General features: G+C 39.4%; 1 protein-coding gene across 3 annotated transcripts in view; it reads left to right on the top strand.

Annotated features, from left to right (window-relative positions):
* LOC150091259 (Kruppel-like factor 3) overlaps positions 1–4936 on the top strand; it is a 48137-nt gene extending 43201 nt beyond the window's left edge. For all 3 annotated transcript variants that reach the window (XM_090375054.1, XM_090375046.1, XM_090375038.1), the window contains one exon: positions 4547–4936. The gene's annotated coding sequence lies outside the window, so the exon portion shown is untranslated. The remainder of the gene's footprint in view (positions 1–4546) is intronic.
* The last annotated feature ends 8481 nt before the right edge of the window (positions 4937–13417 follow it).

Below are 13417 nucleotides of genomic sequence, written 5' to 3'. Positions count from 1 at the left end.
TGTCGCCACAGTGGTTTCTATAGCAACCCGTTACATCATGGCGACGCTAGACTTTGGCCGCGTTTTACAATATCGATTGAAGTAGGTTTCCTGGCAAAGCATCCAAGGATGGAGTATATTAAAAGTACCGATAATCGTGCAGGAGAATATACACTGACTAAATATTCCTGAATTGCGTTTATACCCATGTTCCCTCATCTTATGAAGTTTTAAATTTGTCACGAAGAATGGTACCATGTTGTATTGAAAGTGATGTGAAATGAAGTTCGTGTTGATAACAGAGGTTACCTGCAGAGTGGCTTGAAAGGGATGAGTTACGATCGGTTTCAGTATTTGATGCAGTCTTCTAGCGACGTTGTGGCAAATAACCTGACGGAGTCCTGTAAATGTACTTTTATGGCATTGCAGCTTGGTAATGCGGGGGTGTTGATGTATGATACGAATTGGCAACGGCAGTTTCCATTCATATGCATATTGTCTTATAAGTACAGAGGCGCGTTCAACAGCTTCAAAAAGCCTTGACAGCAGTTTATCGATTGCCTAACCAAATTCCATCAAAAGGCCTCTGCGTACTCCATAAACATCTTGAACAGTTTACAGCAGCTTTTCGCAACTGAGTCTGCTACAGACTTACTTTCATGATGATCAGGTTTTGAAGTTTATATGATAATTGTGGCACGGGAAGATATCTTATCTTGAGAAGGGTAATTTACAGTGTATACGAAGCAATATGACCCTAGTCGCTGATCCTCCTAAAACCCTACTACAAAACAACACCTTGAGAAAAGCAAAACCTTCAATTCTTTGTTCAAGAGGGGGTATTTTCTTCAAGTACAAAGGAACGGTGGATTGTTATGCTTTATGGGGTGTATAATTAGAGAAGCAGAAGCGGGCTAAATTATCAGATACGTGGTTAAGGCCGAGATTCAGAACCATATCAATAAGAATGCTATCGCTAACTGTTTAATGAAGTCATTGAACAGATGCAGATAAGTCTAATATTATAAATATAGACTTTAGTAAGGCTTTTGATACAATCTGTCATGGAAGGCTGCTGTATAAACTGTAACAAGTTGGAATTACTGGTAAGATCCTAAGTTGGATTGCAGGCTCGCTAAAAGATAGGAAACAGAGGGTTGTCATAAATGGTCAGTCTTCACGGTGGACTGGTGTAAGAAGTGGGGTCATCCGTAAGTGGATTCGGTATTGGAGCCTTCCTATTTGTAATTTTCGTGAATGATATCGGGTGTCCAATAGAAGCTGTCCAAGTTTGGTGATAATTTAGGTGGGGAGGGTGGTTAATAAACCGACCCAAGATGTTACAAAAAGATTTGGATCTGTTGCATATATGGTCCGAAAAGTGGTAACTAATTAAATGCTTCTAAATGTATGGTTATACATTTGGTGAAGAGAAATTCCGGAGTTGCATAAGAGGCAGAGGAGCTAAAAGTGGTTCAAGGCCAAAAAGACTTGTGTTACGATTCAATCTGATATTGAGTTTTCTATGCAGTGTAAACAGGCGGATAAGAAAGCACATGATGGCCTCGCTATGATTTATAGGTCCATTTCTCATCGGGAGAAGGAAATCATTATTCCTCTTCAAAAGGCAATTGTGCAAACCGATGCACATAATGGCTTGAGTGTGCATTGAAAGTCTGATAACTAGACATCTGGCGGAGGGGGATATTATCGAGGCGTATAAGGCGCGGAAAGGGTTGTGTAAAATGGATGAGGAAGATGTGTTTTTCCTTGAAGGTGAAATGAGAACCTGAGGGCCATAAATATGAAATTTCAAGGAATAATAGAAGGCTGAATCTCGTAGTTCACTTATGGGCAGCGAGTTGTCAAACAGCATACAAAAGTGAATAAGTTGACTTCTAAAGTAGCAGAGGCATCAAGTCTGTCTAAGTTAAAAGCAAAATTAGATGATTACCTTGTTGGAATGGTATGAATATTCTGGTTAATTATTATTTTTTTTTTCATTTATGCAAAAAGACCAATTCCTTCCATCATTTGGCGTGACTAATACTAAATGCGATTTATCTCTCTTGAATAGAGGCACACAGATACATACACACTTTTTTTTAATCAGTTACTCACACTTGCAATTTAACCTATGTAGTTTATCTTTAAATTCCGATCACTTTTATTCTTCAGCTACAGTGTTTTCCCACCATCAATTATATCATTCCATAGTTCTTGTTTCCTCTTCATAATGATCTTAAACCACTTGATGAGAGCGTCTATTTTTAGGGGCCACATGAAGAGGACATCGAACATCATTAGTCGAGATTATGATGTGGCGACAATTAATGACCAAACCAGTCCAACCTTTGCGTTAATTCTCAGCCTCCCCATCTTACAGATCAAGCTAAACAATCGGGTTCGCTTTTCAGATGAACTGGGGTCGTTTTTCTTCTGTCTTTCCCCACTCTCTTTATACATCAGTGTACGCTCCACACGACAAAAACTTAAACTTCCAAATTCTAACAGCCAAATCGCACATAAATTCCGACGTTTAATCTCATTAGTGAACCACCCCCTAGCCACTGAAATCTCAGGAAATTGGTGGCAGGGCCTGTCAGAGTAGATAACTATAATACTGGTGTACATGGTCTGCCTCCACGGGGCTGAATGCGGGCAACGTTGGGCCCCAGCAGGAATCTCGCCAGAGGAACAACGATACACAACACAATACTTCCAAATCCCATACACTTTTAAATCTCTGGCCTTAACAGTGATCTGTTACACCCACAAAGAAAACCATGCTGAAATGGGACAAACCCCTGGTTCCGTTTGACACAAATACACTTTACAGATGAATTGCTTCTGCATTTAAAATCCACCAATAGTTTACCAAAATGGAAATGATTTTGGTATTATCAATTCCAGTACTGGTCTCTATTTACTAAAAAAATTAGAAAATGTTAAAAATTATCAAAATGAACAATCCAAATGCTTCCTGTGCTTCGGTTGTCTTCTGTGTAAAGCAGGAAGTCGAAGGCACCACCAGTTTCATATATCAAGACACCTTTTGCCAATAAAAGATGCTGCTCTTATGAGAAGTAAACCAACAAGAAGTCAATTTTGAAAAGGCGGATTAGAAGAATGAAGGAATCAGCCTTATCAGTCAAATACTTGTCTACGAAGCCCCTTCCCCCTCAGATGCGGCAAACAGATTGCACTACTTGAGGATAACTTTAAAAGCCAGTCCGCCTAAAAAAGAATCGCCAGTTCCATCAGACTGGTAAGTTGCTTGCGCACACATCCAAATGTTGTTTGTCAGTATGATAGACGAAAAGCAGATTGCTACGTTGGCATGACAGGAACTGACTGATTGGGATCTGACGTGCTAAAATACCAAACTAGATTTTGTAAGATTCGTCATGTAATAATCAGGAACTCACTCGGGTCTTTTTTTTTTCCTTCTCCAACTATGGCATACTGTACCCCACCCTCTTCATACTTCAATACCGGATTTTCTGGTATCTTAATGTGTCCTAAATTCATTTTTAGATGACTTTCTAAACGTTTTCTGAGTAGGCTTAATGGTGTACTCGTCTGAACATGAAAATGGTACAGTTCTACCGATTCAATTAGTTTCTCGCAAGTTATTAATTTACTAATAGAAACGATTCGATCTCCACGAAGACTGTGCTTTAGAATTGTCCCATGTTGGTTCGTCGATTGATCAAGCTGTTGTGATAAAAAAAAATTCGATTAGTTTCTTTCACTCGATTGTACAATGATTAAAGATTGATGCCCTCATCCGTAATGATTTTTTCCAGGAATGCTCTCTCAAATAACAGAATTTGATTTCCTGTAACGTCAAAGTATGATTCCTTCCCCATTGAAATGGACAATGTTAAGACAGTTCCGCCATCTGAACCCGCAGTGACTAAGATTCTTAAAAAGTATCACACCCATATAAATCGACCAGTGTCCAACTGTGTCAAGCAATTTCATGCTGTCCTGGATCCTATTATATGTTCGCCAACAAAAGAGAGTACACACTCTGATTAAGATGGAGTGTATTAAAACACATGAGAATGGAAAGGCTGTAGATAAATATTTATTGTTTTTTTTTTCTTCAGTATATCAAGAGATACCAAGTAAACACTCTCCCAGAACCTTCAGTGACTTGTTTACTCTACGAAACACAGTTGTTATGGTAACACTAACATCGATCATTATTGTTATTAAACACAAGGTCAGCCCACTTACCAATCCTTTGGGATTGGTAAGTGGGCTGACCTTCTTGGCTGAAAGAATTCTCTCCGAAGATTTTGTTTTTGTTGTGACAGAAAGCAGACGGGGGGGGATAGCTGTAGGGTAGCGTATTCGTTCAGAAAAACGTCTTCAAAGAAGCCGCAGACTTCTAACACCTTTGTGTTCAATTCAGGTGACGCATAAACCGAACGAATTATATTTTAAAAATATATAAACTTACATTAAAGTGTAAATTCTGTTTTTATTGAAATCATTGATTCGCCTTTAGATCCCAAGAAGTGACGTCATATTTTATTTGCATATTTTATGTTTCCAGGTACCTCAAGGACCATTGGCTACAGTCACCATAGCAACCGCTGCAGATATTGGTCTGCATCGTCGGGGAGAGAGAGAGAGAGCTCCATCGTTGTGACAGCTGCTCTTTGTGCGTACGTGTGTGGGCTTGAAGACACCAGATCCTCACCGCAATTGGACAAAACAATCCGCAAGAAGGGTGGTGCATTCGGTTGGAGTGAGTGGACTTTGTACTATTATATTAGGAGATCTACTATTTTTGGCTACCTCAGGGCGGTCTCCTTACAGACCTACGATGTATGGGCCAGTTATTATTGACCACTGTTGATAATGTCGTTTTAGACCGTGCCAAAACAATGGCATCTCCCCTTTCTCTGCGTCTGTGTCAACGCTTGTTACGTCATTATGTGGCTGATCAGATGTTTGTATTTTCTTAAAAAATAATAAATCGCTCTTTGCTGCTTAACTTAATATATTGTATGGTATTTCTTGTATGTTTTCAAACTGCTATTAGCATATTTCGAGAAGTTAAACTCACTCCAAATGTCTCCATCCATAACCTCATTCATCTCTAAACTACATGCAGTGAGAAGATTTATGGTGAAGTGTGTATGATCTCATTCTTCTACGTTCACAAGGTCGCCCAATATTTGCCGATATAGTTAGAATCTATTTATAAACAGTGGCCCAGAAAAAATGGTAACTACAGAAGTTGGTTCCGTTTCACTTACCTTTTTTCTGGGCCACCGCATACTTTTCAGGAACAATTGCGAAGATAAATTACAAAAATTAAATTTAGCACATGTTTAAGAATATTTGTAGTTCTCTCTTGATGTACATGATCAAGTACAGTTGTAGACATTCAGCTTATTCCCTTTTAAGCATCTGATTTTGATTCTTTAGCAAAAAAAGAATATTAAATGATAACTTATAATTTGGAATAGATACTGAACATTAAAGTCAACTTTTATTTCTGTTATGATAAATAAATTAGGTAGAAAATTCTAAATAACAATTTATTTTTTCCAAAAATCCAAGCTATTCTTTTAGAAGGAACCCAGGATTTAAATGGATATTTCAGAATGAAAAAGACTTGGGGATTACGATACAATCAACTAAGAAGTTTAAGCATCGTAAACAGACAACCAGAAAGGTAAACGATATCCTATTAATGATTTATGGAGCTAAAGCTCAATACAGAGATCGTCCACCATAAAATTCGGAACCTCTGTTCAATTCTGACCATGGAAGTTAATAGAGGATCCAAAGCGATTATTTCGACTACAGTTCCTTGTTTATGTAGTGTCAAGAACTATATAAAGAGGAAACTTTGCGCCACCATATGTATTTGGAATTTCCTCGTTATATAAATAAATAAGAACGCTACTTACATTGGTGTCTACAGTTTGTTCAGCCAATATGCTGCAGAAACTCTTTTATGGTTGTGTGACTTCTAAATGTTCTTGGATATCTCAGCTGATCTTGTGCGTCTTATGATGGCATCCCTCTATTCAACAGGTTAGAGGGATGCGAGGATAGGTGTGGAATCTCTTAGGACAACAATCCATCGATCTAAAAATTTTTCGGAACCTCTGTTCAATTCTGACCATGGAAGTTAATAGAGGATCCAAAGCGATTATTTCGACTACAGTTCCTTGTTTATGTAGTGGATTCATAAACTTGAATCCATGCCTTGTAATAAAACCCCTGCTGATTGGACGCCAAAGTCCTCCAGACACAGTCAGTTAATTCTGGATGTTTCGAGTTTGCAGTCAGTCATATAGGTGCCTATTAGGTCTAAATAGAACGATACAGAATTTTATGATTTAAATGGACGTTCCACTGGTTAAACTATTTTGTAGTTGAAACAGTCATCTATTAGCTACGGTTTTATATCCTCAGCAGAGATCAAACATTCCACCTTCTCAATGATAGATATCATTCAAATGAAGTGTTAGAAGTAGAGATCCAAGGGGGGGAGGGCCCTGCAATGCAGCATGTATGGACGTGATAATCGATTTTATTTGCTACATAGTGTGATCTATCCGGAAGATAACTTGTAGTCCGCAACATTATAAATCTACCAAAACCATGTGATCCTAATGTAAATACACTCGATAATCACTGAATTACGACCACCTCATCCGTAATGAACTAAGCCGTATAACTCGCAGTATAAAATGCTGAACAGCTTCATATGCTAGAGCAATGGTAACTTGCATCTGGTCGTGGAAAGTCAAAGTGATAAAGCAGCAGTTATGGGACGTTAGTAAAGGTATCAGGGAGTTTGAATAGGGCATGATTGCAGAGCTCGTATATCGGAAAGGGCATGCCTTGTCGGTTTCTCGCGGTCCACTGTGGTTAAGGTGTACAAAGAATGGGGTCGAACCACCTCCCACTGATAGAACTGTAAAGGATTAAGCAAGGTTTACTTTTGGTAAGCGAAGGATGCAGCTTGTTGTACGGACTTAACAGCAGGTCACTGTCAGACAGTTTACATCCCAATACAATATGGGGAATGCAAGAACAGTATTCCAAGTGACAATGGCCCCGCATTCAGATGTATTGGGTTCCACAGCAGGCGATCCAAGAAACACCCTTTCCTCACCGCTGATCATTATCGATGACGAATGCTGTGATGTTAAAAACAACACGCTAGCTGGACATTGCAGGACTGGAAAAGAGTGTGCTGGTCGGATGAATCCAAATACTGGTGCCTCACTAGTCCATGGACTCATCGTGCATTGCGCCCACTATCCAGGTAGGAGGCAGTGGTTGCTTAATTCTAGGACCCCTGTTGCGTATGGACCAAGGTTTCACTGGTGAGGTCTTATTGGCAGCTCTTCTATTTCTGTCCGGGAAAAAAATTTTCCCGGACAGAAATAGAAGCTTCCAAGACGATAATGTGCTGCTGTGTCATCGGGCCCGCACTAGGCACACTTGGTTCGAGGAACACAGTGAAGATATCACCCATCTGGATTGGTCTCTAAATTAGCTCGACTTCAATTCAATTGAACATTGGGAAGCGAGGCCTATGGACACGCAATCATCATCTATTCCGACCTTGTGGAAAGCCTTGCCGGCAGCATCTTGAGCAGAGTAATAAATAAATAAAAATGGCTGCAAATCCCTACGGACGTTTTCAGACACCTAGTGGAGTTAATGCCTAGGCGAATAGCAGCTGTTATCCGTGCGAGCCGTGGCCCAACATGGTATTAAGCAGGTGTTCATAATTCAGTGATCACTCAATGCCCAATAGGTCGTGATTCTAGTGGCAGTTAAATTCTGCGCAAATGGTTATTAGTTTGCAGTAATTTCTCTAATGGTGTCGAAATAGTTTCCAAATATTTTGCATAAGAATTTATGGGTAGCTATTGGTGGGGGTACAAAGAGTAGTGGAGAATGGTATCCTATATTTTTATAGGACAGGAAAATTTCCGGATTCTAACGGCTATCATCATATACTTACATTTCAATAAATGAACACAAAATCGCCTCTCAAAAAGGTGGGAACTCGACGCTTGACAGGTAAGATTTTATAATGTTTTGGGATTATCCTATAACTACCGCGTTTAATTAAAAAAATTTAATCGTGATCTTTATTATAATCTGTTCGAAAATGGACATTTATCAAGTATCAGAACAAAAAATGCGTTATGTTGAATAAAGTTCTTTTTTTTTTTATTTTATTGTCGCATTATAAATGCCTGGATATATGCCTACCTCAAAACTTGGATTTGAAATCTTAGACATTTTCTTCCCCCTTCCCATAATCTGTTGTAATTCCTCACAGTTTCTGAATACTTAAAAAGCATTTGAAAATCCTCCAAGCAGAGGCGTACTTAGGTATGCTTGGGTCAGGGGCAGGTCCATAGAAGTTCGCACCCATGGCAGCTGCCACGATAGCTTCTGGTTCCAAGGATCAGTTCTTAGTACTTGTATGTTTTTCGTATTCAGTAGGGGGGAAAAACAACAGGCGACTTACGATTATTCACTTGCTTCTCACGCTCTACAAATGCTATGAAAGAGAAGGCATAGTGAGTGACCTTATGCTGCCTGTTGTTTTCTCGATATAATGATCAATAGGTATTCAGTCTTTATGTCCATGGATATTAAGACTGAAATGTCCATTTATGTCCATGGACTCATCGTGCATTGCACGATGAGTCCATGGACTAGTGAGGTATTTGCAACTTGAAATTACTTTTTTATCGCATAAAGATATTGTTGATAACTTATGCATCCTAAGACAAACAGAACACTGAAATTCAGACATTTTGCATTCTATGGTCGCAATTTTAAACCATCTTCTGTTTTCTCTTTCGACAGCCGAGGAATACCGAGAACAATTACCATCAGTTGACCTCTGATAATCAGAATTACTTCTTTCATATATCCCATGATCCTTTGGCGTACCTTAGCTAATTACGTGGAAATATCCGAAGAACGCGGCCACTTATCAATAGTGCCACCTGGAGAAACGCACCGTCAATGGGACCTGAAGTGCTCTCCAGTTGTACGAAGTAGCTACTCCGTCAGCAAGGCGCCTTCGGAGTCCGCGCAGCACACGGAGACCAGGTTAAAATCACAGCAGGACCCTGGGTTTCGTGAAGAGCGGCCCGTTGTAGTTCCTCGTGGTCCCTCCTGTAGCGAGCTCGCTACTGCCAGATTGTTACCGGCCTTGGAGGTGGTAAGGACTGCTCGGTAGCTCGCGGTCAGCGTCCTAACGAAGTAATTCTACAAGAACACTTGACCTTTCCTTTCTGAAGAACCTCGAAGAATTTGAAATGGTCTACATGTACGGAAACTATGCGCGCGAAGTTCCTCGATGTTTTTCTGACCTTTCTGTTGAGGAAGGGGGGGATAGTTCCAGAAATAGCGTATGTTCTACACGTTTTGGAAATGAGCAGAAGCAAACTACACGCTTTGTTTGGGGAGCTTTTGTGGCTAGCTGGTAAGAGCAAAGAAACGGGTGTGGAGTTTTGTTTGATGTCGCGAGTTGCTGTTTGAATAGGGGTCGGAGACCAAGGTATTAACTTTTAAAAAGATACAACCAACCCTGTACTTTCTTCTTAATATGTAAAGAAGTAGAGTTTATTCACTTAGCTTATAGGAAATTCTCATTACCAATTAATGCAGGCGTAATAATAGTGTCAATTATTACATTTCTCGTGGAGTAAAAACAGAACTTCTAAGAAGACCATTTCCCTCTTGACAATTATATGTTACGCGTAATTGGCACGAGGGAAATGGTCTTCGTAATCAGACTTCAAGCTCTACCGTTTATTATGGTGATTGTGGACAAACTAAAGCTTAATTAGTTTGTCCAATCACCTGAGAGAATTTTTTGAGCTTATGAGACTGAAAATTGTACTTTCCTAGGAGAAAACTGGTCAAACATTTATTGGAGTTAGCAATAAAAATAATCTTTAATGAAAGTTCCAGGTCTTTATACAACAATAGTTTTTGGACGCAATCCAATCGTAATCTTTCCAATATAATATTGAATCTATTCGGAAATCTTGAAAAATATTTTCTTTCTTTAGAAGGCTCGAAGATTCATATTTCCGATTTCTGTACTGGCCGTCGTAGCCGAGTGGTCATCAGCAGGAGTTCGGTAGCACAAGCTCTTTGAGTAGACCGGGATTCAAGTCCCTGACTGATAAATACGGGCAATCTGCCAATCCGTACTGGATCAGCGTGGCAGATTATAGTCCATTCCTCTTAACATGAATTGGTGAGGAGGCTTCCATCCTACAGTAGATTGATAACGGCTGCAGTTTTACTCCTAGAAGAAATAAAAAGATTATTAAAATAACATTAACAGAGATTCAAAAAGTTCTTGTTATTAGAAGAAAATTAAAGTTTAAATTAAAGTTTTTCATTAATTATTTTGGACTACGCCCGTTAAAGTTTGTTTTATTCCAGTACTTCCCTTGAGATACACTGATAATGATGAGAACACGGTTTTATGGTAGAATGCTAATTATGTCGTCAAGAGCCAATTTCTATTCTCGCGTGGAAACATTAATTTGTGATCAAGAGAGGATCTTTATATAAACAGAATCTTCAGTCTCGGCTAACTTTCCTCATCTAGACGTGACATCAGAAGTTAATATTTAAACTCTTGCTAAAACAGTCTCGGTGAAACCTCCAATAGAAGATTAATCACCTGACTTCAAAGGTAAGATGTGGAGCGAGAAGGTCCCTGCCAGTTGCAAGCTGTCTCTAATTCCTGACTAAAACGAAGTCTGTCAGCAGAAAGAAACACGATCCCTCTCATGGCTGGCGTATGCTGAAATACTTAATAATTAACCCACACTTTTGCTCAACTGACAACCTAAGATTGATTAGTCAGCTCTGCTGAAATTACAATTAATCTAAAGTCCCAAGTCACCTGTGGAAGAACAAAAAAAAAAACCACCTACATCTTATTACCGATTGCTTTGCTCTATTTATATGGTGGGATTTTTTTCCCCCATTTCCAGAATGTTCTTTTTGACTACGGTGGTCCTCTTTCTATTTAAGATTTCAAGATGTCAAATGCTGTTGTTTTCAAAATCTGATTGTATCCCTTTCAGCTAGTTTCGGGTGAAGTTATCCATTTGGCATTGTGTTCCGCCTTTGGGGCGCCATCCAGAGCTCTACCTACGCAGAAAAAAAAAAAAACTGAACGAGTGAAAAACCACGTGATTCCAATGAACGCAGACCATGAAACCGACAGGAAACGAACCTGGTGTGTACAATTCATTAGGAAACCGGTCAGGAGTTCAACTGACAACCACTATTAGTTAATGTCAAGGTGGAGGAAATTAGTGGGGGGGTGAGGAATTCAAGGATAAATAGCAGAGAAACTTTACGTTGGAGTTGACATGTCACCCATCCAGTTGCCACCGAGGAGATAAAATACTGTGGCGGTACAGGGTGATTTGCATATAGTGTGTTTTTTTTTTTCAAGAATTGTACTGAGATGACGAAACACGTGGCATACACTGCTATTGGACACACCTGAGCCACTCCACAAAGGAAGTTTTAGTTACGGATGTCGGGGTTTTCTGACAACCGCGAAAAAAGGAACGATTTCTTAGCAGGGAAGCGGGCTAAGAGAACGGGCACCTTGAAAGGAGGTAAGAATTTTAAAGATGCACACTAAGCGTCAAAACCAACTGATTAAAACTTGGTACCAAAATGAAGAGGGTATAAAATGGTAATTATTTATATTTTGTTCTTTTGAATTAAATTATTAATTTAAGGATTTGGAGTAGGCCTTCTTCACTGTACCAACATTTGAAACTTTGGAGTTCAAAGTCAAAAACCCACACGCTCAAATACATTACCTCCTCTCCTGGTGGTGTGTTTTCCAAAGGTCGAGACTATGTGGTAGATGGGCAAGTACCTCCTTTCTATAACCGCTGTTGCGTGCTGATGTCAGTTTTGAGTTTTTTACTAAATACAGACTTGTTCATCTGTACTCATTTGGAATTTTTTTTTTCTTTAACCAAATACATTTTCTTGGTCATGACTGTACTACTTCGCAGCTGTTGATGAATTTCTTAGTTCCTTTTGCGCACTTTTTGATTTGTCCACATTTCCAGTAGATCATCTAGTTTATTTTAATCATCAACAGTGGTGTGCAATAAAAACAAGAAGAAATATATCACGTATGTATCTTCGACATGTTTTAGAGAAGGCATAGTTTCTCCTCAAAAATGTGTACATTACTTTTTAAACAGCCCTCAAACTAAAACATTCTTCTCGAATATATTTATTTCAATGGGACTCTATCAAAGCTCTTTCATCTTGTTGTACAATCGAAAGAGAAACAATTTAAAAAGTTGCTGTTGAGAAACACCGGTTTAAATCATTTAAATGAAATAATAACAAAGAAAGGAACTTTTATAATCTGACGTATTCATTATGTTAATTCAAGAGAAATTGCATTTTTTAATCTTGACGATTGTCGGGAGCAAACTGATTAAAATATGAACACCCGATAATTATCTACAAAATAACATATCAATGAATACAGAACGCCTACTGGCGATGGACTTTAACAAGCAGAATAATCAGTCAATGCCTGCCTTGGGCCACTTTCAGAGATTGCGCAATTTGGCCATAGTAGTCCTTGTGCCAAAAAGAACCCACTACAACCGCTTTCAGAGATTAGTTATCATAATGGTCCACACATCATAGCATTGAATATTACAGGTAGGAATTGCGAAGTATTTTATAACAAGAATCAAAACACCTTGTAGAAGTTTCTAAACTATTCTGGGATGTCCAGCACCAGTACTTTGGTCAGATGACAGACGATTCTTCACTATGGTGGCTTCAAGAAAGTCAGGGTTGGACAAAAATCTTAAGATGGTTTTCAAGAGTCTCGGTGAATCTTTTTAAGATCCAACAGCTCCCTTACTGCGTCATACCAATTACATCACGTTCAAACCTGCGCCTCCTAGTGGCAAACTTCCTCTATAGCTGTCAAAAAAAAGTTAATCCCAGGACTAAAATTCGCGAGCTTTCCAAGGACACCGAGTGAATTACTATCTCTGTTGTAGGTTTGCTCTTTTTTTTTGTTCAACGCCACCTTTTCCCTTCTTCCGCTTTCTGCTCCCTGCGTTTCTCCCGTCTCGCCGAACACGAGAGCCGACCTCACTGGTTTCAAGCAGCGGGAGTCTGATTGCTCCTTTTTACCGTCGGCCGTCAGTTGAAGGTTACATTAGCTAAATTTTCTCCGTACGCCGTTCAGAGTGACAGTTAAATAAGACGGTTGAGGAAGTTGTCGGTATCGAGTCGCTGTCGTGTGGGCAGCGAGCGGCGCCCGTATTTAAATCACTCGAAGGAGAAAAGGGAAAGACATTTGGAGTGCGCGCTCTCCGAGGGGAGAGGTGAA

Source organism: Mastigoproctus giganteus, chromosome 1, assembly GCF_048544385.1.
Source record: "Mastigoproctus giganteus isolate SK-2022 chromosome 1, ASM4854438v1, whole genome shotgun sequence".
In the NCBI taxonomy this organism is placed as follows: Eukaryota; Metazoa; Arthropoda; class Arachnida; order Uropygi; family Thelyphonidae; genus Mastigoproctus; species Mastigoproctus giganteus.
This window is presented reverse-complemented; position numbering and strand designations above follow the sequence as displayed.